The sequence below is a fragment of the Lissotriton helveticus genome, chromosome 1_2 (assembly GCF_964261635.1).
Source record: "Lissotriton helveticus chromosome 1_2, aLisHel1.1, whole genome shotgun sequence".
Classification (NCBI taxonomy): Eukaryota; Metazoa; Chordata; class Amphibia; order Caudata; family Salamandridae; genus Lissotriton; species Lissotriton helveticus.
The window spans coordinates 321,355,924-321,377,809 of NC_136058.1; the positions used below are offsets into that span (position 1 = coordinate 321,355,924).

Here is a 21,886-nt window from a genome sequence, read left to right on the forward strand (position 1 = left end):
ACGAGCGCACGACATGCACGAGCACACGACATGCACGAGCACACGACATGCACGAGCTCACGACATGCATGAGCACACGAGATGCACGAGCGCACGACATGCACGAGCACACAACACACGACATGCACGAGCTCACGACATGCACGAGCGCACGACATGCACGAGCTCACGACATGCACGAGCACACGACATGCACGAGCACACGACATGCACGAGCACATGTCATGCACGAGCACACAACATGCACAAGCACACGACATGCACGAGCACAAGGCATGCACGAGCACACGACATGCACGAGCGCATGACATGCACGAGCACATGACATGCACGAGCACATGTCATGCACGAGCACACGACATGCACGAGCACACGACATGCACGAGCGCACGACATGCACGAGCACATGACATGCACAAGCTCACGACATGCACACGAGCACACGACATGCACGAGCACACGACATGCACGAGCTGTGTCAGACGCTTCAATGGCAACAGTTTGAGCAACTGGAGATCACAGAGCAAACCTCTGACTAGAGGCTCATTTTAAGAATGGAAATGTGATTTAAAATGAAACGGAACGAGCCTGTGGAATGCGTCATCAATCCCGCTGCCCTTCGTTGCTGTGGAGGGGAATTAGCTCAGATGGTAGAGCGCTCGCTTAGCATGCGAGAGGTAGCGGGATCGATGCCCGCATTCTCCAATCAATGCCTTTTACTCATTTAATTGCATTTGTTAGTTTTTCAGAGACTGTTATGTGAATAAAGGCGCTTTTACTCATTTAATTGCATTTATTGCCTTTTCGGAGAGTGTTATGTGATAAAGTGCTCATTTAGTTGCTGTTATTAAAATAAAAAACTTCTCGTGCAATTTTATACGTTAAATTTGCCAAAACCAAGCATCGGTGTTTGGAAATGGTTCGTTTGGTTTTGTTAAACGTAGTGTGTAAAGAGGAAAAAAGTTTATGGTATGGGATTCTCATGGAGTCAAAACCGGGGGGGGGGGCTGTGCTGTCTCCAACTTATCTTCCAAATAATCAGAAGGTGCAGCGGCGAGGAAAGTTCTCAGGAAACTGTCATCTCCCTTCATATGTTGGGTAGTTACCAATAAAGTGCAGAAATAAAACAAAAAGCATTTTTAATTTGTATCCGTTAACACTTTATTAAACCTTTCTATTCCACACTGCTTTCCCGTCTGTGTGTCTCCTTGTGAGTTATCCGGTGTGAAGGGCGCTGGAGTCAGGTCCACACTGTGCGTGTTACTGTTGTGCAGCTTCAGGAGAAAGGTGTCCACACAGGCACAGGAATGATAAAACACCTGTGTGCAGCGTCACGTGCCGCCAGCACCGCCTAAAGATAATGTATGGATATCCACAGGAGAAAGGTGTCCACACAGGCACAGGAATGATAAAACACCTGTGTGCAGCGTCACGTGCCGCCAGCACCGCCTAAAGATAATGTATGGATATCCACAGGAGAAAGGTGTCCACACAGGCACAGGAATGATAAAACACCTGTGTGCAGCGTCACGTGCCGCCAGCACCGCCTAAAGATAATGTATGGATATCCACAGGAGAAAGGTGATCACACAGGCACAGGAATGATAAAACACCTGTGTGCAGCGTCACGTGCCGCCAGCACCGCCTAAAGATAATGTATGGATATCCACAGGAGAAAGGTGATCACACAGGCACAGGAATGATAAAACACCTGTGTGCGGCGTCACGTGCCGCCAGCACCGCCTAAAGATAATGTATGGATATCCACAGGATAAAGGTGTCCACACAGGCACAGGAATGATAAAACACCTGTGTGCAGCGTCACGTGCCACCAGCACCGCCTAAAGATAATGTATGGATATCAGCAGAGACCAGGAGAATGAAAACAGGAAGGGAGGAGGGGGTATGTTACGGATACTAATGATCCACTGCGTAAGAACCAGAATAATTGGAATCAAATAAGAAAATCCTCAGGTCCCACCGAGATTTGAACTCGGATCGCTGGATTCAGAGTCCAGAGTGCTAACCATTACACCATGGAACCGCCTGGACATAGCTTAAGTCACCTCTCAATCATGTAAGGATGCGGTGTCAGTCACTTGCTGACTTTCTACTGGTCAATAGTGTATGCTTAAACATCCAACTAAAAAAGTCTATTTCACAATTAAATCCTTAAACAGGACACACACAACTTGTTTTTAGCCAACACATGGAAATGACTCTTTGATGCTTTAAACTGTCCTTTTGAGGCAGAGCTTTAACCTACTCTTAAAGGTGTGCAGGGCCGAGAAACGGCGGACACAGGAGCTGCCACCACAGAGAGAAAACAGGAACTTCCTAGATCCTCATATCCTATAAATCAACACAGCGCGAGATTAATGTCACGACACAGACTCTGAAAGCGCCTCTTCCACAGCAGGGGCGGAGCTGGCAATAAACGAGCATTTCACACGGTGAGAGCCCAGGAGACGGGTGCCTTGTAATCCACGCGCTATTTATATAATCTGTACTCTTTGTTGTGTGATAAAAGGCAAACATCCATTAACCCTTCACAGTATTCATCTGTGGCTTTTTCCCTCCAGGTCATTAATATACAGCAGCTGTGCAGGAAGGACTGGGGGGGGGGGGAACAGGAGCCGAGGGGTCGGTGAAAACCACAGAGGGCTTTAGACTGATGGAAAGCAAGAGAGCCATTTTGGTTTGGATGGAATAAAATACTTTGTATAATTAATGTTGCAATAGCTAACCAATGTACTTCCCATACCGGGAGTCGAACCCGGGCCGCCTGGGTGAAAACCAGGAATCCTAACCGCTAGACCATATGGGAGGCTGTCAGTAACCCATGTGGCTCAGTCTCTGTCCCTTCACACTGGTACATTTATAGTTACACTGTCATTCCCATAGTCTGACAATCAATGGGTCACAGACCCCCCACTCCTGACAAACCCGAAGGAATGAGGGGTCAGGATTTGTGCCACAACCTGCTCATGTCTCATTATTTACAACCCTGGGACTTCTTCAGACCCAGAACCCAGGACCAGAGGACAGCAGCAGCCCCCGCACTGCCTCTTACTGCCCCCCCTAGAGCCAGAAGAAGCCACACCCCTCTCCCCAGGGCCCCCCTTCACTCCTGTGTCTCCTAACCAGGCTGAGGCCCCACAGACCCCTCTCCAGTGACCGTCCAGCTGCTTCCTTGAGACCCCCTGCACCTGTCACAGGCCCCAGGCTGCGGGCGGGGGGGGGGGGGGGGGGTGAGGGCGGGCAGGTACACCCCCTCCCCCCTGCACCTGTCACAGGCCCCAGGCTCCCTCCAGGGGGCTCCAGTCCCACCCCCTCTCCCCCTCCTATCAGCCCTGACCCCAGTCCTGACACTCGATTGGTTCACACAGAGGAGGGGGGACCAGCTCAGGTCACCCTGGCTTCTACCCAGGTATCTTCAGATGCTCAGGGTGACCGCCAGGGGGCAGCAGCGCCACAGCACTCACAGCCCACAGGGCCCTGGAGCAGCAATGGGACATCAGCAGCCTTGACAGGGGGCAGACCCCGAATAATCCCGCACAGCATTCTGGGAGAGCAGAGGGAGGAGCCTCTGTGAAAAGCAATAAACACACATTGGTAGGCATTCTCTGCTGTGTTGTCTCTTTCTGATATAATTTCAATTTAAAAGAACCGAATGGAAAAACTTTTTTTTTAATTGGGTAGGATAAGATACGACTGCAGCCTGGGAGGGCAGATGAAACACTCAGAAGTACAAATTTTTCCATGTTTATTCATGTCAAATGTAAACAAGTTATACATCAAAATATGTATCTATGTTTACCCCGGATGCAAAAAGTGTGCACTAATAGGGTCAGGGTGCAGTTTATTGCCCCCATGTGTTCCTTTCATACATGTGGGTCCCCAGTCAGCTTTCAGCTGCTCTGCCTTGTTATTCTGAGTCAGGTGTTAAAAGGGGGGCCTGGTCCCTAGTTTGGGGGCCCAGAGCACCGGAAGTAAACACCCCTCCTTGATACAACTATGGCCCGGTAACCTCTGATTGCCCTCTGACCCCTCAGACTGGATTCCTGCAGGCCTTTTTCATAGAGGAGGTGGGACTGACGTTGAGTCGATGCTGCCGAGGGGCAAAGGGCCGACAGTGGCTCTGCATTTCTACCCCATCTCCTCCTATTATCATCTTTGTTACATCCACAGCATATAAGAGCTCTGATAGGTCCGAGGGGACATCCCTCTTGTCACCTTCTGGTGTTTAAACAGATCCTGTTACAAGGACCAGCCCCTGTACTTTAAGTAAGACCAGCACCTGGGGCCCCCTGGGGTCTGAGGGTGTCACAGACTCGTGAGGTTGGTGACCTCCAGTGACTGAATCATCTTTACCAACATCACAGACCAGAAACATAAAATGTAACACCTGATCAAGTTTATCATATATATAACTAGATAACATAACCCCATTATTAACTTTTGGATCCCGTGGTGAATACCATTTTAAAAATTAAAATGCATGAACCACAAAAAATACATTTAAGTATTTAATGCTACAAAGAGCATTCAACCCCAAAAAAGTAACTCTTAAAACACCATAACACATGTTACTGAGGATCTACAGCAATAATGTATCCAAATGTAAACACGAAACACCCTAAATAAATTAAACAACAAATATAACTCTGATCCGACCAAGAAACCTACGGTGTTGGAGCGCTACATATATATATAACTAGCTAACAAAACCCCATTTTTAACTTTTGAATCCCCAAAATAATAAATGCTAATATATCATTAAAATCAGTCACGACTCAGCCGTTTTCCAATATCTGTCGGGTTTGCAGTTTTATCAAGTGTTTAGAAACAGTAAAGTGTGTAGATGGCTGGGCTCCGTGCCCACTCCTCATGTAATATAGCGCCTAGTCATCTATAAGCAGTCCAGCCTTCGATAGCTCAGTTGGTAGAGCGGAGGACTGTAGTGGAGTGTCTGTCATCCTTAGGTCGCTGGTTCAAATCCGGCTCGAAGGATTTTTGCAAACTCTTCACTTTTTTCCCCTCTGCTTCACAATAGAAAGCGCCTCTTTCTCAGTCCCTCACACGCCGGGGCTTTTCCTGCCTCCTCTCTTCACCTTTACAGCCCAGCTCTCTCCTCCGGCTGGGGGGGGGGGGGCGGGCGGCTTGTGGGAGAGTCTCCCCCTCCCTGTGTGCATTACCTCCTCGTCCTGTCTTCCTCGCCACAGTAATATACATATGAGCCTCCGGCTCCACACAGAACTCCAAGTAAAATAAAAGAGCAGCGCTCTAGTCTCCCCTCCCTCCTCCAATATGGCCCCAGAGGCTTCCTCCAATCACATAAAAGGACACATAACAAGCAGCCCAGCCTGTTCTTTTTTTCTGCACTTCTCCGAGTGCTGTGTTCCCTGCTGGTCAGGTGAGTGTTTGTTGTTGTTTTTTGAAGGCTGGGGTCTTGCTTGAGCAGCCCCTTTTTGGCCTTGGGTATTTCGGTGGGGGATGTGATATCGTTTTTATTGTTTCTGAATCGCTATGTTTCATTTTGTGATTTTACATGCTTTTATTCCCCATTCGTTTGCCTCCGCGCTCCGTGTCCTGCTGTAGCGGACCTTGGGGGCGTTTGTTTGTTTGTGCTCGGTCGCTTTGGACCTCGCGCTTTGTAGGGGCTCCTGTGGTCCTGCTGAGCGGGACCGTTTTCGGGACTGCTCTTTCCCGGCCGCGCGTCATGCTGAGCTACCTTGGCGCGGCCGGGTGCGGTGACGGTTCCTCTTCCCCTCCGCTTTCCTTATGACACGTCTGTGTGTTGTTGCTTGTCGATGGACGGGATGTGCTCAGACGTGTGTTTTGGCTAAAAACATATAATTAGGCGGAGCGCGCCGGTTTGCATGCGCTCTTATTCTATTGGGGGCGTGTGTTATGGTGATTGGGACGGTTGCCTAGCGACCTAGGGTCCTTTTTTACCGTGCGTGTAGTTTTCACTTTTGCCTGTGTTTGTTCGAGTGGACATGGGGCGTGATGCTTCTGCCGTACCTGATCCTGGCTCCTTCTCAGTGGGTTCTCCTTCTGGGCTGGCGTTTCCCTTTATGGGGTTGTTGCAGCGCATGTTTGCAATTGCTGTGGCTGCTGCTTTACGGTGTCAGGGGCCGGTTCCTGCGGTGCAGTGGGCCTGTGTTGATGACGCTTTGTGCATGGGGCTGTTCTTGCGTTGGTCCTTGAGCACTTTCACGAGCATTTGGTGTTTTCCTGTATCTGTGTCACCTCTTGCTGATGTTTTATTCTTTCCGTGTCAGCGCCCTGAGCCTGGATCATTGCCCCTACATTCTTCAGTTTTGAGGGTTCTGGAGTTTGTGTGGTTGGTTGTGTACTTGGTTCCTTTCCGTGTTTTTTGTGTTAAGGAAACCCCTGCAGGATTTGCTGTGTACTGCCCCTCCTCGTTGGGGGTTGATTCCTTGATGGTCAGCATGTCTTCTCAAGGGACTGTTGTTTCAGTGGTTTCTTCTGCTGTCCCGGTTACCCGTACAGTGGATAGTGCGATGAGGCTATGAATTTTTCTGTCAGGGCTGCTGCCTGTTCATCTTGCACGTTCCAGTCTTTGCTGATGGGTTTTCAATCTGTGGCTGTATGTTGGATCAGGGGGAGGATGCTTATTCTGATCTGGAAATGCTGGAGCGGCATGTACGCCTGATGTCTGATGTTCCCTTTGATTCATTGGGGGCGGGCGGTTTCGGCTGCTGGGTCATCTGTCGCTACCAGGCGTCAGTTGTAGACTTGTTCCTGGAAGGCTGACGCTGCGCAGTGGTGTCTCCTGGTGATGATCCCTTTTTCGGGTGTTCTTTTGCTTGGTCCTCCTTTGAATGTCATGGTGATTACTACTGTGTTGGGCCGTAAGCTCATTGCTCCTGAGCGTACTGGTTACTTCCGTGCCTTTGTTTCCCGGCATGCTTTTGGTCGTTCTAGGAGGGGACGTGCTGGGCTTACAGGTCGTGTCTGGATCGATCCTGGTATTGGTCCGGTTGGGGGTCGCCTCACTTGATTCGTGGGCTCTTGGCATTTGCTGTGTCAGTCCTATGGGTTCTTCAAGTGGTTTCAGGGGGTGTACTTCTTGGGTTTACCCGGACTCCCCCGGGCTGTTTCGGGTCCGCGCCTTGTCCCTGAGCCCCTCTAAGGCGGTTGATGCTTTGGAAGGCATTTGTTTCCCTGATGACCAGTCGTGCGGTGATTCCTGTGCCCTGCGATCTGTTCGGGTTGGGCGTGTATTCCTTACTATATTATTGTGTTCAAACGCACCGGGTATCTTCATCCTGTGATGGGCCTGTTGTAGGTCGGGGCTTTCGTCCCGCGCCTGTATTTAGTTATGGTTTCACTGCAGTTGATCCTTCCTCTGGTGTCTCAGGGTGTTTCCTGGAGTCTTTGGTCTTGAGAGATGCTTGTATACATGTGCCTGTTTCTTCCCGTCTCTCAGCGGTTTCTCCGGTTTGCGTCCTGGGTCGTCATTACCGGTTCCTGGTATTGCCTTTTGGTTTCTGCTCTTCTCCAGGGTCCTTTACTATGGGTCTGGCTCCTCTTGTTGGACTCTTGCAGGGGGGGGGGGCATTTGTGTGTATTCCTTCTCTGGACGACACTTTCATTTCTGCTTCTTCTTTTCTGTGGCAGAGTTTCATGTCCGGGGTGTGTTCCATGTCCTGGGGCATCTCGGTTTCCTCGTGAATGTGTCGGTGTCCTTCCTGGTTCCTACACGGGGATTGGCTTTCGTTGGGGTTCTGTTCAAGACTCATTTGGGGTTGGTGTTACAAATCCCTCCCCGGGTTCTGTCCCTGATGTCTGCTGTTGATCCCCTGTTGTTGGGGGCATTCTTGTCCTGTACACCTGTGGTAGGGGATTCGAGGTGTGATATCGGCCTCTTTATTAACGGTGCCTTGGGTTCGCCTCCACCTGTACCCGGTGGTGTTCCCACATTTGGTCGTGTCAGGTCCCCTGTTCCCTCGTTTTGGGTGTTTTGGTTCACATGTCGGTGGTTGTTCGGGTGGTCCTGAGTTGGTGGTTGGACGAGGGTCATCTGTCCGGGGGCCACCCCTTTCTGGTTATTCCCACCCGCGTGGTCACTACCGATGCCCGCCTGCTGGGTTGGGGTGCTGATCTGGGGGATTCGGCGACTCTGGGGGTTTGGCCTCTGTCGGTGTTGTCGTGTTCCTCCATATGCGTGGTGCTGAGGGCCGTCTTTTTTCGTCTGCTGGGTTCTCGGATCTTCTTCGGGGTATCCATGTGCTTGTCCGGACGGACAGTCCGGTGGTGAGGTCTTATGTGGACCGTCGAGGGGGATGCAGGGTTCTTTCCCTCTGTTGCCTCAGCCGTCTGTTTTGTTGTTGGGCGGAGGTGAACCTGGCATCCCTATCTGCCATTTGCCTGCCGGATCCGGCGACCACTGTGACGGATTTTCTGTACCTGGTGTTACCTTCCATGGAGTCTTTGTCCCTCACACATTGGATGTTCATGGGGTGGTGGAGGTTGTTTGGGTCTCCGATTGTGGACCTCTTTGCTTCCCGGGCTGTTGCCTGAATCCGCTGCTTTTTGCATGATTATGCCTTGCGAGGATGCTTGGTTGGGGGACGCTCTGTCGTTCCTTTGGCCACGGGCCTGTTGTATGCCTTTCCCCCTGTTCCCCCTGTTTCCGGCGGTCTTGCAGGAGTTCTAGAGGAAGGGTTCCTTTATGCTTCTAATTTCTCCGGATTGGATCCGTCGCACTTGATATCCCCTACTGTTGGGTTTGGCTGTGTCTCCGGGGTGGGCCTTCCCATTCGTGCCTTACCCTCTGTTGGGTCCTCTTCTTCCTCTACCTGTGTTACGTTCCATGGGTCTGCGGGCCTGGCTCTTGTGTGGGATTCTCTGCGGCATGGTGGTTGTTCTAGGTCTGTGGCTGGCGTCATTCGGCTATATCGGAGGCCTTCTACTCTGAGGTCCTACGCTAAGCATTGGGATTTCTTTGCCTCTTGAGGTGTGTGTCGCTGGCTGTCGTTGGCTTCCTTGGAACCTGGTCGGATTCTGTGATTCTACTTCATGGTTTCCTTTTGGGCTTGACCGTTTCCACTCTCAGGGCTCATTGGGCCGCCATTCGGGCATTTCATGTCCTGCCTTTGGTTTCCATTTCTCCGTTGGTTGCTCGACTTTTTAAGTCTCTTTCTTTCCAGCGCCCCCGTCCTGTCATGTGTCCTCCTCCTTGGGACCTGCCTTTGGTTTTGCGTTCCTTGCAGTTGGCTCCTTTCGAACCTTTGGAGTCTGTGGACTTGAAGTTTTTGACTCTCAAGGTGGTGTTTCTGGTGGCGATTGCCTCTGCCAGGCGTATGGGTGTGTTGGGTGCTTTCCTTCGTTCTGCCCCGTTTTTGTTGGTTTTGGCGGCCCGTGTGGTCTTGCGCCCTCATCCCACTTTTGTTCCTAAAGGGATTCTTTTTTTCACCGGTCTGCCGAGGTGGTTCTTCCGGTTCTGTGTCCTGATCCCTCCTCGGCTGAGGAGTCCCTTTTGCACCTCTTAGATGTTCGGCGTGCCTTGCTGATTTACTTATCTCGCACTACTTCCTTTTGTAAGGTTGACTGCTTGTTTGTGAATTATGGTTTGTCGCGTCAGGGTATGAAGCCCTCCCTTTCCACGATCAGTCGGTGGATTAAGGAAGCCATTCTTTTGGCTTATGCTTCGGTCTCTGTGGTTCCATCTCTTCCTGTTCAGGGTCGTTCCACCAGGTCTGTTGCTGTATCCTGGGCTTCTTTCAAAGGGGTGTCTATGGGGGATGTTTGCAGGGCTGCTACGTGGTCTTCTCCGCATGCCTTCATGTCCCATTACCGCCTCCAGTATGGGGGTGGGGGTTCTGTTTCGTTTGCCTCTTCTGTTTTGACTGCTGGGGTGCCTTAAGAGGTTGTCCATTTTTTGGGTTGTTGTGCCTCTGTATATTAAAGTATGTTTCGCTGCACTGTTGGTGTGGTCTGTTTCCTTACATGAAGCTGATTGCTTTGGTATCGGCTCATATGTATATTACTGTGGCGAGGAAGACAGGACGAGGAGGTAATGCCCCGGTTACTTACCGGTAATCTTCATTACTCCGAGTTCATGTCTTCCTCGCCACAGTATAGTTTCCCTTCCCTCCCGGCCCTGGTGGTGGCTTCATGTCTGCGGCTTGGTTTTTCAGGCTGGGCTGCTTGTTATGTGTCCTTTTATGTGATTGGAGGAAGCCTCTGGGGCCATATTGGAGGAGGGAGGGGAGACTAGAGCGCTGCTCTTTTATTTTACTTGGAGTTCTGTGTGGAGCCGGAGGCTCATATGTATATTACTGTGGCGAGGAAGACATGGACTCGGAGTAATGAAGATTACCGGTAAGTAAAAGGGGCAGCCCCCGCTGCAATCCCCCTCATCAGACAGAGCCAGGGGCCCCTGGGCTGAAGAGCCAGGCCGGGGCACCGTCTGAAGCAGCCCTGGGAGCTGGTTGTGGTGACTCTGGCATCAGGGGATGCTGCTGAGAGCGTCTGCTGGGAGGCCAGAGGGTTGCTGTGAGGTGTGAGGGAGGAGTGTGTGTGTATTGTGGGAGGGAGTGTGTGTGTTTGTTGAGCCCGTGCCCCCCCTGTTGGTGAGAAGGAGTTGATAAATGACACCAATAAGTAGCATATCACGAGGAGCGGCCCAGCAGAGTTGGGGACATCAGTTCCTTGTTAGTATAGTGGTCAGTATCCCCACCTGTCACGCGGGAGACCGGGGTTCCCCGACGGGGAGACAGTTTTTTTTTTTTTAAACTAAGCAAACATGTTGACGATAGAAAACCTTTTTTAAATGCAATTTATAATCTTATACTGATATTACAATTTGCTGATTCTTTTTATTCATAGCCACACCTTTACAAGTTAAAATATTTAGAAGTCTTTTACCTTTTGGACAGCATTTGTGCCTTTTACTTTTAAGTGATTTAAAAAGTAAAAAGTAACTGAGGCTTATTATTTATATAGACATATATATTATTAAAATCAAAGAACTACGTTGAAAATGCATTTTACTGAGTATACATGCTAAATAAATGGAATGCTGGGGGTGGGATCTGAATGGGGAATTGTTTTATACGAAGGTGTCACTTTTATCTATTTAAGCGTAACAGTTTAGAACCTACAGACACTTTGTGCGATATAATTTTTTGAAAGTAAAAGTGCCACTGGGCGGACGTGCACGCCTCACCACCCTCATCAGAGATCTTATATTCCCAGGTCCAGCATGAGTACCTGACACAGGTCGGTGTTTACCCTCTATATTGGGACATGATAGGACTACAGGTCCCTGCATTGAAAGTAAAACCCTGTCCAGTAGGGAGACAAACTGGCATGGGTGCAAATTCAGGGCGGTGAGTGTAAAAATTTAGGACAAAACTTTGGGAGAAAAGTAACGTTTTACAGACTCATCAGAGGAGGTCGCGCAATAGCATATAAGTGAGCGCATCCAAACATATTCTTCCATTTGCTAATCTATCCATCGTGTATCCTTCTTTCCATCCATCATTTCATTAATCCATTCACACTTTCACTCATCCATCCAACATTTCACCCTATCCATCAGTACACTCATCCATCCACTCATCCATCCAGCCATTTACCCTTTCATCCATCCAGCCATCCTTTTACTTACTCATCCATCCACTCAGTCACTCTTCCTTCCACCCATTTACCTTTTCAGTCATCCATCCGTCCTCCCTTTCTCTCTCCATTGACTCTTTCACTTAGCCATCCTTCCTTCCTTCCATCCACCCACCCATCCATCTACTCATTCACTCATGAATCCATGCATTGACCCTATCGCTCATCCATCCATCCTTTCACTCATCCATCCATCCTTTCTCTCATCCATCCACGTTTTCACACCTTCACTCATCTATCCATCCTTTTGTCCATCTACCCTCCCTTTCACTCACTCATTCATCCTTACTCACAAAAAAAGGAAAAATTAGGAGAAATAAAGACATTTTTCCTCGTTGTGCCTCTGTATGTTTTTGGCGGATCACTGACATAATATCGACGTCACAAAAATCGAGATACAAAAATATTGAGTCAAAAATATCGAGAGACAAAATATCGACTCCCTATCTTCAAACAGGTAAGTACCAAAATATCGACTCCAAAATATCGACTTACAAAAATATAGACTGTCAAAATATCGATTTTTTTAAATGTCTTAAAATTAAGTTAAAACTAATATAGTATTAAATATATTTAATATAAACTTAGGAATAATTTTAAAAAAAATGTAATTTTAATAAATAATTTATATAATTAAATAAATTATATCACCAAAAATAATACCTATATATATATATATTTTTTTTTTTTTCAGAACAACAGCGCGGCCCTTCCGGGATCCTCTCTCCCCAGCCAGGTGGCGTCTCAAAGTTCGGCGGACCACGCCGACCGAAAACAATTATTTTCCACAGTTCTGCTTACAAGCAAGAAGACGCACTCAGGAATACTCAGCAATAATTTATTTGCCCAGTTAACACGCGTGTTAACTGGGCAAATAAATTATTGCTGAGTATTCCTGAGTGCGTCTTCTTGCTTGTAAGCAGAACTGTGGAAAATATATATATATATATATATATATATATATATATATATATATATATATATATATAAACATATTATTAAATAAACATATATAACATTTTTAGCGTAGCGTAGAAAATGGTTAAAAATTATTGTTACAACTATAGTGAGTTCAACATTAGCAAAAGTGTTGGATAGCGTAGAGGTAAAATTTACTATTCCCACTCCAGTGGGTGCAACAGTAGAGAAAGCGCTGGATAGCGTAGGGGTTAAAATTACTATTCCCACTCCAGGGATGTATGACCCCTTTACCCAAAAACTGAAAACTGACCCTGAACCCAAAAAATACCCCTTTACCTAAAAACTGAAAACTGACCCTGAACCCTAAAAATACCCCTTTACCCAAAAACTGAAAACTGACCCTGAACCCTAAAAATACCCCTTTACCCAAAAACTGAAAACTGACCCTGAACCCTAAAAATACCCCTTTACCCCAAAAACTGAAAACTGTCCCTGAACCCTAAAAATACCCCTTTACCCAAAAACTGAAAACTGACCCTGAACCCTAAAAATACCCCTTTACCCAAAAACCCAAACATATAACATTTTAAAAATAATTATATACTTACCAATACTTACGTTGTAATGGTATGCGTTGTAAAGGTATCTGCGTTGTAAAAACATGCTTTGTAAATGTATGCGTTGTAAAAGTTTTTGCGTTGTAAAAGTTTCGTTGTAATGGTAGTGCATAGTAAAAGTTGCGTTGTAAACGTTGCATACCCACTCCAGTGGGTGCAACAGTAGGGAAAGTGTTGGATAGCGTGGGGGTTAAAATTACTATTCCAACTTCAGAGAATGCAACAGTAGGGAAAGCGCTGGAAAGCGTAGGGGTATAAATTACTATTCCCACTCCAGTGAGTGCAACAGTAGGGAAAGTAAATACTTCATATATAAATATAATTAAGAGAAATATTAATACCAATTACAATTAATTACCAATTATATTTAAATTAATTACCAATTAATATTTAATTAACAATTAATTAAAAATAAATACCAATAAATGAAATAACATATTAAATTAATTATAATTAAATTACTTCCCACCCTATTCCCCTATAAAACCACAACCCGCTACAGAAAATAAATTACTAAAAATAAATTTTTTATCAAATAATCAATTAAAATTAATTACCAATTATATTTTAATTATTTACCAATTAATTTATAATTAACACTTAATTAAAAATAAATACCAATAAATTAAATAACATAGTAAATTAATTATAATTAAATTACTTCCCACCCTATTCCCCTATAAACCCACAACCCGCTACAGAATTATATTACACAAAAATTAAAAAATATTAACTTACCTTATTTTCGATATTTTTGTTGTCTATATTCTATCTAGTCGATATTATGTCATTCTATATTTTTGACTTCGATATTTTGGCTACTCTAGTCGATATTTTTGTAGTCTATATTATGTCTAGTTGATATTATGTCTAGTCGATATTAAAAACTCGATATTATGTCTAGTCGAAATTAAAAACTCGATATTATGTCTGTTCACCGTTTTGGGCGCTGCCTCAGAGTTAAAATTTCTTGTAAGGCAGGGGCAGTGTCAAAAAGCCATGGATGTTGCTGGGATCTCTCCCCATTAACACCATGCGTTAAAGGGAACGATATTTAGGAGGCAGCATTAAGCCCAAAAAAGTGGCTTAGTGCTGCTTCATAAATATGGATCAGGCTCCTGCGCCATGGAATGTCACAAAAAGAAACATTCCAGCGGTGCAGAGGGAGGTACGGTATCCAATTTCTTTGTTGAATTGCTTAGTTATGAGATGCCTGCCCTGCCGGGTCGTCACTTTTTTTGACGCTCCAATGGCTCAGGCGCCTTAATCATATCTATGAGACAACGCAAAGTCACTTTGTGGAGCTTTGCATGGCCTCATAGATATGGAGTAAGACAAAGCGGCACAAGTAACTGTGTTGCCGCACTCTGCGGTAGGAATCATTCCATGGGTGTTGATGGTGGGTTTTCCCACGCAACGCCCATGGATTTTGATGCTGCCCCAGATTTACTTAATCACATGAACCTGGGGCAGCGCCAAAACCGTACGCCTTCCCAAAGTCGGTATAAAGAGTTGAAATATTTGTCTTTTCTCTTGAATTTTTCCTCTTTCCATGTGTACTGTATTTTGCAGCCTACTGGGGAAATGCCCAGTGGAATAAAAGGCCTGTCTGGCTGTGCCAAGGACAGCGGACACTCCCTGAAGGGGAAAGCTGTCTTTCCTTTGTAGGAATGCACCAGTGATTGTGATTGGCCAACGGTCACCGACACAGCCCGTCACTCCCTCAAAGAGTGAGCATGTAACCCTGATGCCCTCTCACTCTGCTCTGGAGCAAACACCACCATCTGCCCCCTTCCTGACTAGGCATTATCTCTTATTAGACACTAAAAATAAACACCAGCAGTGTGGGCCCTAGCTGTTTTTTCACAACATTCTGCCTCGACACACGGAAGAGATGAATTAGGGGGGTGCTATACCACCCAGGGGAAGAGACTGATTCCCCAGGAAGACACTGAACCAGACGGTAAACTAAACATCATTCGAAATATATGGTGCTGGGATACAGAACCCTGGTGTAGTCCTGAGGGGCGAAACGCGTTGACTGGGCTGATTGGAAAAAAGCGTTGTTCTGAAAAATGAATAGAAGTTGGATTATGAAACGTAGTTGCACGACTCCTGATAATTGAATATTGTGGAATTGCATCATATTGGATATGTTGCTGGATTTTTTGTTGCCTTGAAGCTAGGCTGAAAATAAATTAACATAGTTTACACTCCTTTTTAATTGTTTTTTGATTTTTTCATATTAGTGCCATGCTGTGACGTTATAACCCTTTAGTGTCTGTTGTCTTAATTGGACTGAAATAGACTTTATGAATTAAAAAAATGTAACCCATGTGCTATGGATCCATTAATAATGTAGAATGATCCCTGTCTGAGAAATACATGTTCTTACTTTCCTAATGTAAACGCTTCAGGCCTGAGTGAAATAGGAGTTAAACTTTTATAAAGTTGACAGACTCAGGGCATCATTTACAAGCCCATCACTTTTTTTGACGCAGCGGCGGCGCAATCAGTGCACCACACTGTGCCATATCTACAGACGTTGCATGCAGTGTATCAGTTATACCTGTGCCAGGTATAAAGTATGCTGGGTAGGTGTTTCCATGCGAAAAAGCTGTGTAGAGCGGACGCAGTGAAATTTACATTTCACTGCGTCACGCTATGATTTCACTGAGTTAAAATCCTTTCACCTGCTCCAACCAGGCGTAAGGAGTGACGCAGAGCTTTTGCAATGGGCTTTGCCTATGTGATCTGACGCATTACTGGAGTTGCATCAGTTTTAGGAGCAACTCCAGCAATGCATCACTTTTGCGCCAACAGATGTGTCAGAATTTCTGGCGCATCTGTTAATCCTTGCACCATGGAGCCTTGTACTGTAAATACAGCGCATCCATGGTGTCGCAAGGACATTTGGTGCGGGCGCAAGGAAACTGATGCCTCAATGCTGATGCGCCAGTTTCTTGTAAATTTGGCCCTCAATGTGTGATCCTCTCCTACAATATTATGCAGAGGTGTGTGGTGGATATTTCCTTCTCTTTGTAGTTTTGAATAAAAGGAAGCCGGTATTTGCTGAAAGAAGAATATCTGAGTCAGGAGCCCCCGCCATGGAGTGTCCGTCTGTCCTTTGGGAGTCCCTGCGATTAAGGAGGGGACAGACATGAATGACATAAAATACTAGTGGAATTCTAGAGAGATGGTCACAACATATACAAAAATGGAACATGTATACCACAGCTGGCTCGTTGGTCTAGGGGTATGATTCTCGCTTAGGGTGCGAGAGGTCCCGGGTTCAAATCCCGGACGAACCCAGTTTTCTTTTTCTAAAGTCATATTTTGAAAAGATTCGAGTCACAAAACAAGTGACTTTGAAATAACCAGGGTTGGTTTTGGCATTGATACACCTGCAGCACTCAAAGCAAGAATGTGAGCCCTGCACCACCGAGCCAGATGCAGAAACAGCTGGAGCAGGGGGCGGGGCAGCGACCCCGCCACATCAGCAGCCGGAGGGGTTTGTGTTTATGTGACTCACGTTTGAAGATGAGAACATGGGAGGCAAAACTTTTATTGAAACCAACCTCGGAGCCAGAAAGGTGAGCCGCGGGGGTGCACACTGGACACAGCAGCAGGGCTGAGACCCCATCCAGACACAAGGGGCTGAGACCCCATCCAGACACAAGGGGCTGAGACCCCATCCAGACACAAGGGGCTGAGACCCCATCCAGACACAAGGGGCTGAGACCCCATCCAGACACAAGGGGCTGAGACCCCATCCCGACACAAGGAGCTGAGACCCCATCCAGACACAAGGGGCTGAGACCCCATCCAGACACAAGGGGCTGAGACCCCATCCAGACACAAGGGTGTCTCTCTAAGGGCCTTAGTTATACTTGTAATGATCGGGTGTTTCTGTACAGAGTGAAGTTAGAAGGACGGTCTCTTCCCTCCTTCACTCTGATTGGTGCATCCTGAGGTGCGGGAATTCTTGGCACTTTAAATGTTCCATGTGTTTTCTTTGGCTCAATAATTCGAATGGACTCGTTTAAAGCGCCTTGGTTCTGATTGGCGCATTCTGTGGCACAGACAACCTGGCTGAGGAGTGGGGGTGGTGGAAATCTTTGGGGCAGAGGTGTATTTCAAAGGCTTATTCTCTGGCACAGTCATTGTGATGTGTATATTTGGGCATATTCTGTGCCAGGCTCCTGGCAATGGTAAGAAAGAGGCGCAGGTACTCACAAGGCTGGATAATGAAACCCGTGCACCCGTAAACTCCTCCTCCGTGCACAGCGTCTCCAGGGTGGGGTCACTCGAATCACAACAGTCACATAAATAAGACAGACGCGGCCGAAATAGCTCAGTTGGGAGAGCGTTAGACTGAAGATCTAAAGGTCCCTGGTGCGATCCCGGGTTCCGGCAGCTCTCATTTGTGGACTGAAAAGTCACCCATTATAGCTTAAATGCCTTTTCTTGACTAAAACATCAACCATTAACACGTTTAGGAACTTGAGAAAGAAAACGTTGAATTAACAACATGAACCTTTTTAGTCTTCCGCTCAATGACCTTGGACCCCACGTATTGTGACGTCCACAACGTGATTGCGTGAGAGCCTCACACCCTGGGCCCAATCACGCTCAACGACCTGTGACCCCACGTATTGTGACGTCCACAGAGTGGAACATATCCTCCAGCCGCGGCCCGTGCAGGTAAATAGCGATAAGGCGGTGGGGCCGGGTTGTGGGGAGGTTTCAACAGACGATGAAGTGTGAGAATTAATTATTTATTTCATTTCCCCTCTGCAGCGTTTTTCGAAATCTCCCATTACTCGGCCACACCGCTGTTACCTGCACAGACTGCGGCCGATATCCTCACTCCTAGGAATAAAGGGACATATTTACGAGCGGAGTTGCGTCATTCTTTGCACCAGTCCAAAATGAGTAGCCTATTTACAATATTTTGGAGTAGGGCAGAGCCACAAGCCTTCTAGGTGCGTTGCCCTGCGTCAAAAGAAAATAGAAGGAAGACGCATTTTCTACAAGCTACGGCACATTCCTGTCCTGTCTGCCGGTGTACAGGTGCACAAACTGCAGTCTAGTGCCAATGCATGCACCCTTACACCACCGTACAAGAGTGTCTGTGTCGTTGGCATGACTGTTTATGTGCAGGAAGACCGTTCTGCACAAAAACTATCAAAGGAGTCATATTCCTCCTTCTATGTGTTGCAGCACTTGTGGAAGAAGGAATAAATGAGGCGAAATGTAAAACATTTCTCCTCATTTTTTCCTTTTTAGGTCTCGGCCTGCGTAGGCTGCGCTTGCGCAGTCTCGCCCGCGAGATATTATGTTTTTCAGTGTGGGGCTTGAACCCGCCCCTCTTCTCCATTGGCTGGCTAAACGGAGGCCAGCCATTGGAGGAGAGGGGCGTCTGTCCATTTAAGCCCCGTCATTTTTGAGATTTAGGGGGGTGTTTTTTAGTTTCTTTCTCTCCTCTTCCCATTGGCTGGAATTTTACATTCCAGCCAATGGGAAGAGGAGAGAAAGAAAAAGACGCCCCCAAATCCCAAAAAGATGGCGCGTTTCTCCGAGGCATTTCTGCATGACCTCGGAGAAAGATGGTGGTGATGGCGTCATCCCCATCCACCATGGTACCCCATACACGGCCCGGCTGGTGCTGCTGCTCGTCCCCTCCTCCTGCTCTCGGCTCCCTCTGTGCTCCTGTGTCCGTCTGGCACTGTTTGCTCTCCTCCCCCTGCTCGCGCGGGCTCCCCTGGTACTGCCGCTCGCTCCCTCTCCTCGGGCTGCGGATGCCTCCTCCTCCCCCCTGCTTGTCGGGCTCATTCCTCCCCTGCAGCCCGTGCTGTGCGGCTGCTTCCCCTAACCCTGCTGCAGCAGGGGCTGCCGGAGCCTCCCTGCTCCGCTGCCTGCGTGCTCCGCCTGCGCTACTGCTTTCCTTCCCAGTACTGTGCAAAATCCCCCTTCTTAATTCTGTGCTAGACACCTGTAACTTTACCCTGCTGCTTCTTCTTTTTGGGGGTTGGGATTGTTTCAAACTTGTTTCTTAAACAGTTGGGCGTGTTTTCCCCTGGATCGGCTGCCGCTGGTTGGAGTATCCAGCCCTCTCTCAGGGATCCCAATGAGCGGGAGAACAGCTGGAGTTCCCCGCGCGCTCTCCATCCCCGTAGCTGCTCAAAACGGAAAAGCTATGTAGAACCAGCTTTTGGAGACCCCTCCCCACTAGGAGAGTCAAAGCCAGCGGTGCAGGGGACACCTTAGAATCTATGGGTTCTTCTTGCATAAATACATTACCAAAGAGACCAGGACAACCACAGTGAACGCAAGCAAGCTATTTATTAGCTCGAGCTAAGGACAGGGTCCCAGAATGGTACAAAGACAATTCTACGGAGACTGCTGCTTTACTCTGCAGCCTACACATATTTATAGCGCTAGCCACACCTATTTGCACAGTACAAGTTCCTTATTCAGATAAGTTCCTCATCCGCCAAGTTCTTCATCAGTCTTGTGTGGTGCAATCGTGGCCAGGGGACATCTGTCTCTGATTGCACAATGTACGCAGCCCCGTGCTTCCTTGCCCAACTGGTGTGGTCATGGGGCACAACCTCATGCTTCCTCTATCAGTTGGTGTGGTCACAGTGCACAGCCTCGTGCTTCCTCTATCAGTTGGTGTGGTCACAGGGCACAGCCTTGTGCTTCCTCTATCAGTTGGTGTGGTCACAGGGCAGTTGGTCGTGACAGGCTGAGTTGCCAACAATGGACAGGATGTGGCTGAGTCTCTGGCACGACTGGGGAAGTGAGGCACACAGGTAGCTTTTTGGAATCGGCTCGACCACAAGGAGCGGGGAGAGTTGTGCAAGTTTCAACAGGGACGTGGAAAGCAATTCTTCACCAAGTTGCCGAGAGCATGGCAACACAAAATGGAGTCATGTGGGTCATTTTAAAATACAGTTCAACAGCTGGCAGAAAGGAAATAACGGATTTACTGTCAGGTAGGAAATGACGAGTTCAGACCAAGTTGAGACCTAGGTTGCCTCCATGCTGTTAAACGGAGATTCTTTCCTGTGCTAACCCACCCCTTCTGTATATTGTGCCTACTGTGTCTCCCTTTACTATTGGGTTAAAGATATGGAGTGCTCTTTTAATTTAGTGCCAGCCTCATAACAGCTTTCTTCTTGCCCAGATGGAAAAAATACAAACTCTTAAATTGCATTCCTGGTCCTTAAATCCTTCCTGGAGAGTGTATATAAAGGATTATCCATCAACATGATTTGCAGACAGGCACATAAACACTGCCCAAAAAACATCAGTGATACTAAATACGCATGTATTTACTACTTTTTCTAAATTGTCTCCCTATACTTGCCGAAATCACTACATTGTCGGGGTTTAATTGATTTATTTACTAAATGTGATTTTATATAGCGCGAACATTACCCGAAGGTGTCAGAGCGCTTTACAAAAGAACCGGTTGCGATACAAAATGAGACAGGATAGGATGTGGCGTAACGACTAGAGGTGCTGACTTTGGAGCTCGTGGAACTAGGTCCAGTCTCGCGTCGGCTCAACATCCTGGGATTCTTGGCAAACCACTTATTCCCACTGTGAATATAAAATAAATGGATGTGTCTTGGTGTAATGTAACTGGTGCTCCCGTAATGCGCTCCAGTACCTTCGGGTTGAGCTGGTCCAAAATAAAACAGCAAAAAATGTTTTAACTAAGTGGCTCTCCAACTTCCTGGTATAGATCAATATAGCACGTTACGTTATTTACGTTTGTAGTGTCTATTTTTGCTATCTAGGGTATTGCATGCACCCTGGCTGTAAATGCAATGTCAAATGCATGCTTTGTAAACTTCCCTCTGCACCGTGGTTTTACGAACATAATTTTTCCAATTTTGGGACGTCTGAGAATAAATATTTTGGAAGGATATTGTTTCATTTTAGGTGGCTCTTCGCCTCTTCCAGAACATCTCTGCCCCTCTCCCCGCCACTGACTGCGCGCTCCTCCTGCTTTTAAATTCTTTTGTGGCTGGTAACCCTGTCCACCCTGGCAGCGTTGTTAAAGACCGCATCTGGGACAAATAGACTTGGCCTGAGAGTCCGCATAGCGACCAGACCCCTCCTCCCCCCTGGGGCTACCTTGCAAATAGCTGCCCGGTGCGCATGGATACAGCGCGGGTGGGGTGTGTGGCGCTAGATCCTCCATCTGAGACATTGAACCCCCACACCTCCTAGCAGCTCTTCGGCGGCAGGCGTGAGCGGCTGAATAGGTGAATTACATCTGGATACACGTATATGTAGACAAAAAACAAAAAATGTGAAAGAGGGTCTAAGGGGAAAATAACTTTAAAGACCAACTTGCATCCTGTCTCCCAAACTAACTAATAACAACACACAGGGGATGCTAAGGGTCTGGAAGAGACTACAAAATACTCTACACTCAAATGTAGTGTGAAGGAGGTAGCCACTATCAGGAGTGAGAAAAGAAGAACAACAATGTAAACAAAGAAAAATGTAAAAGTGTACCCATCAGCCCACCCATTGGCGGAATCGCGTCATCTGGGTTTCAGTTGGAAACTGGTATTTACTAGGTACCTCTCTTAGGCATGTGCAGAGGAATACTAGTATAAGATCCACCAGTGTGAGAGACAGCCAGCAGGATATATTGATAGGCTGAAGGG

General features: G+C 47.3%; 5 non-coding genes across 5 annotated transcripts; 3 read left to right on the plus strand and 2 right to left on the minus strand.

Annotated features, from left to right (window-relative positions):
* Nucleotides 1-632: 632 nt before the first annotated feature.
* TRNAA-AGC (transfer RNA alanine (anticodon AGC)) lies at nt 633-705 on the plus strand. Its single transcript has one exon. It is a non-coding gene; the product is annotated as a tRNA-Ala (tRNA).
* A 1,267-nt stretch (nt 706-1,972) lies between these two features.
* Nucleotides 1,973-2,044, minus strand: TRNAQ-CUG (transfer RNA glutamine (anticodon CUG)). The gene has a single exon. It is a non-coding gene; the product is annotated as a tRNA-Gln (tRNA).
* Nucleotides 2,045-2,755: 711 nt separating this feature from the next.
* Nucleotides 2,756-2,827, minus strand: TRNAE-UUC (transfer RNA glutamic acid (anticodon UUC)). The gene has a single exon. It is a non-coding gene; the product is annotated as a tRNA-Glu (tRNA).
* A 2,100-nt stretch (nt 2,828-4,927) lies between these two features.
* On the plus strand, nt 4,928-5,013 carry TRNAY-GUA (transfer RNA tyrosine (anticodon GUA)). The gene is given in 2 exon segments: nt 4,928-4,964; nt 4,978-5,013. It is a non-coding gene; the product is annotated as a tRNA-Tyr (tRNA).
* Nucleotides 5,014-16,432: 11,419 nt separating this feature from the next.
* TRNAP-AGG (transfer RNA proline (anticodon AGG)) lies at nt 16,433-16,504 on the plus strand. Its single transcript has one exon. It is a non-coding gene; the product is annotated as a tRNA-Pro (tRNA).
* Nucleotides 16,505-21,886: the final 5,382 nt, after the last annotated feature.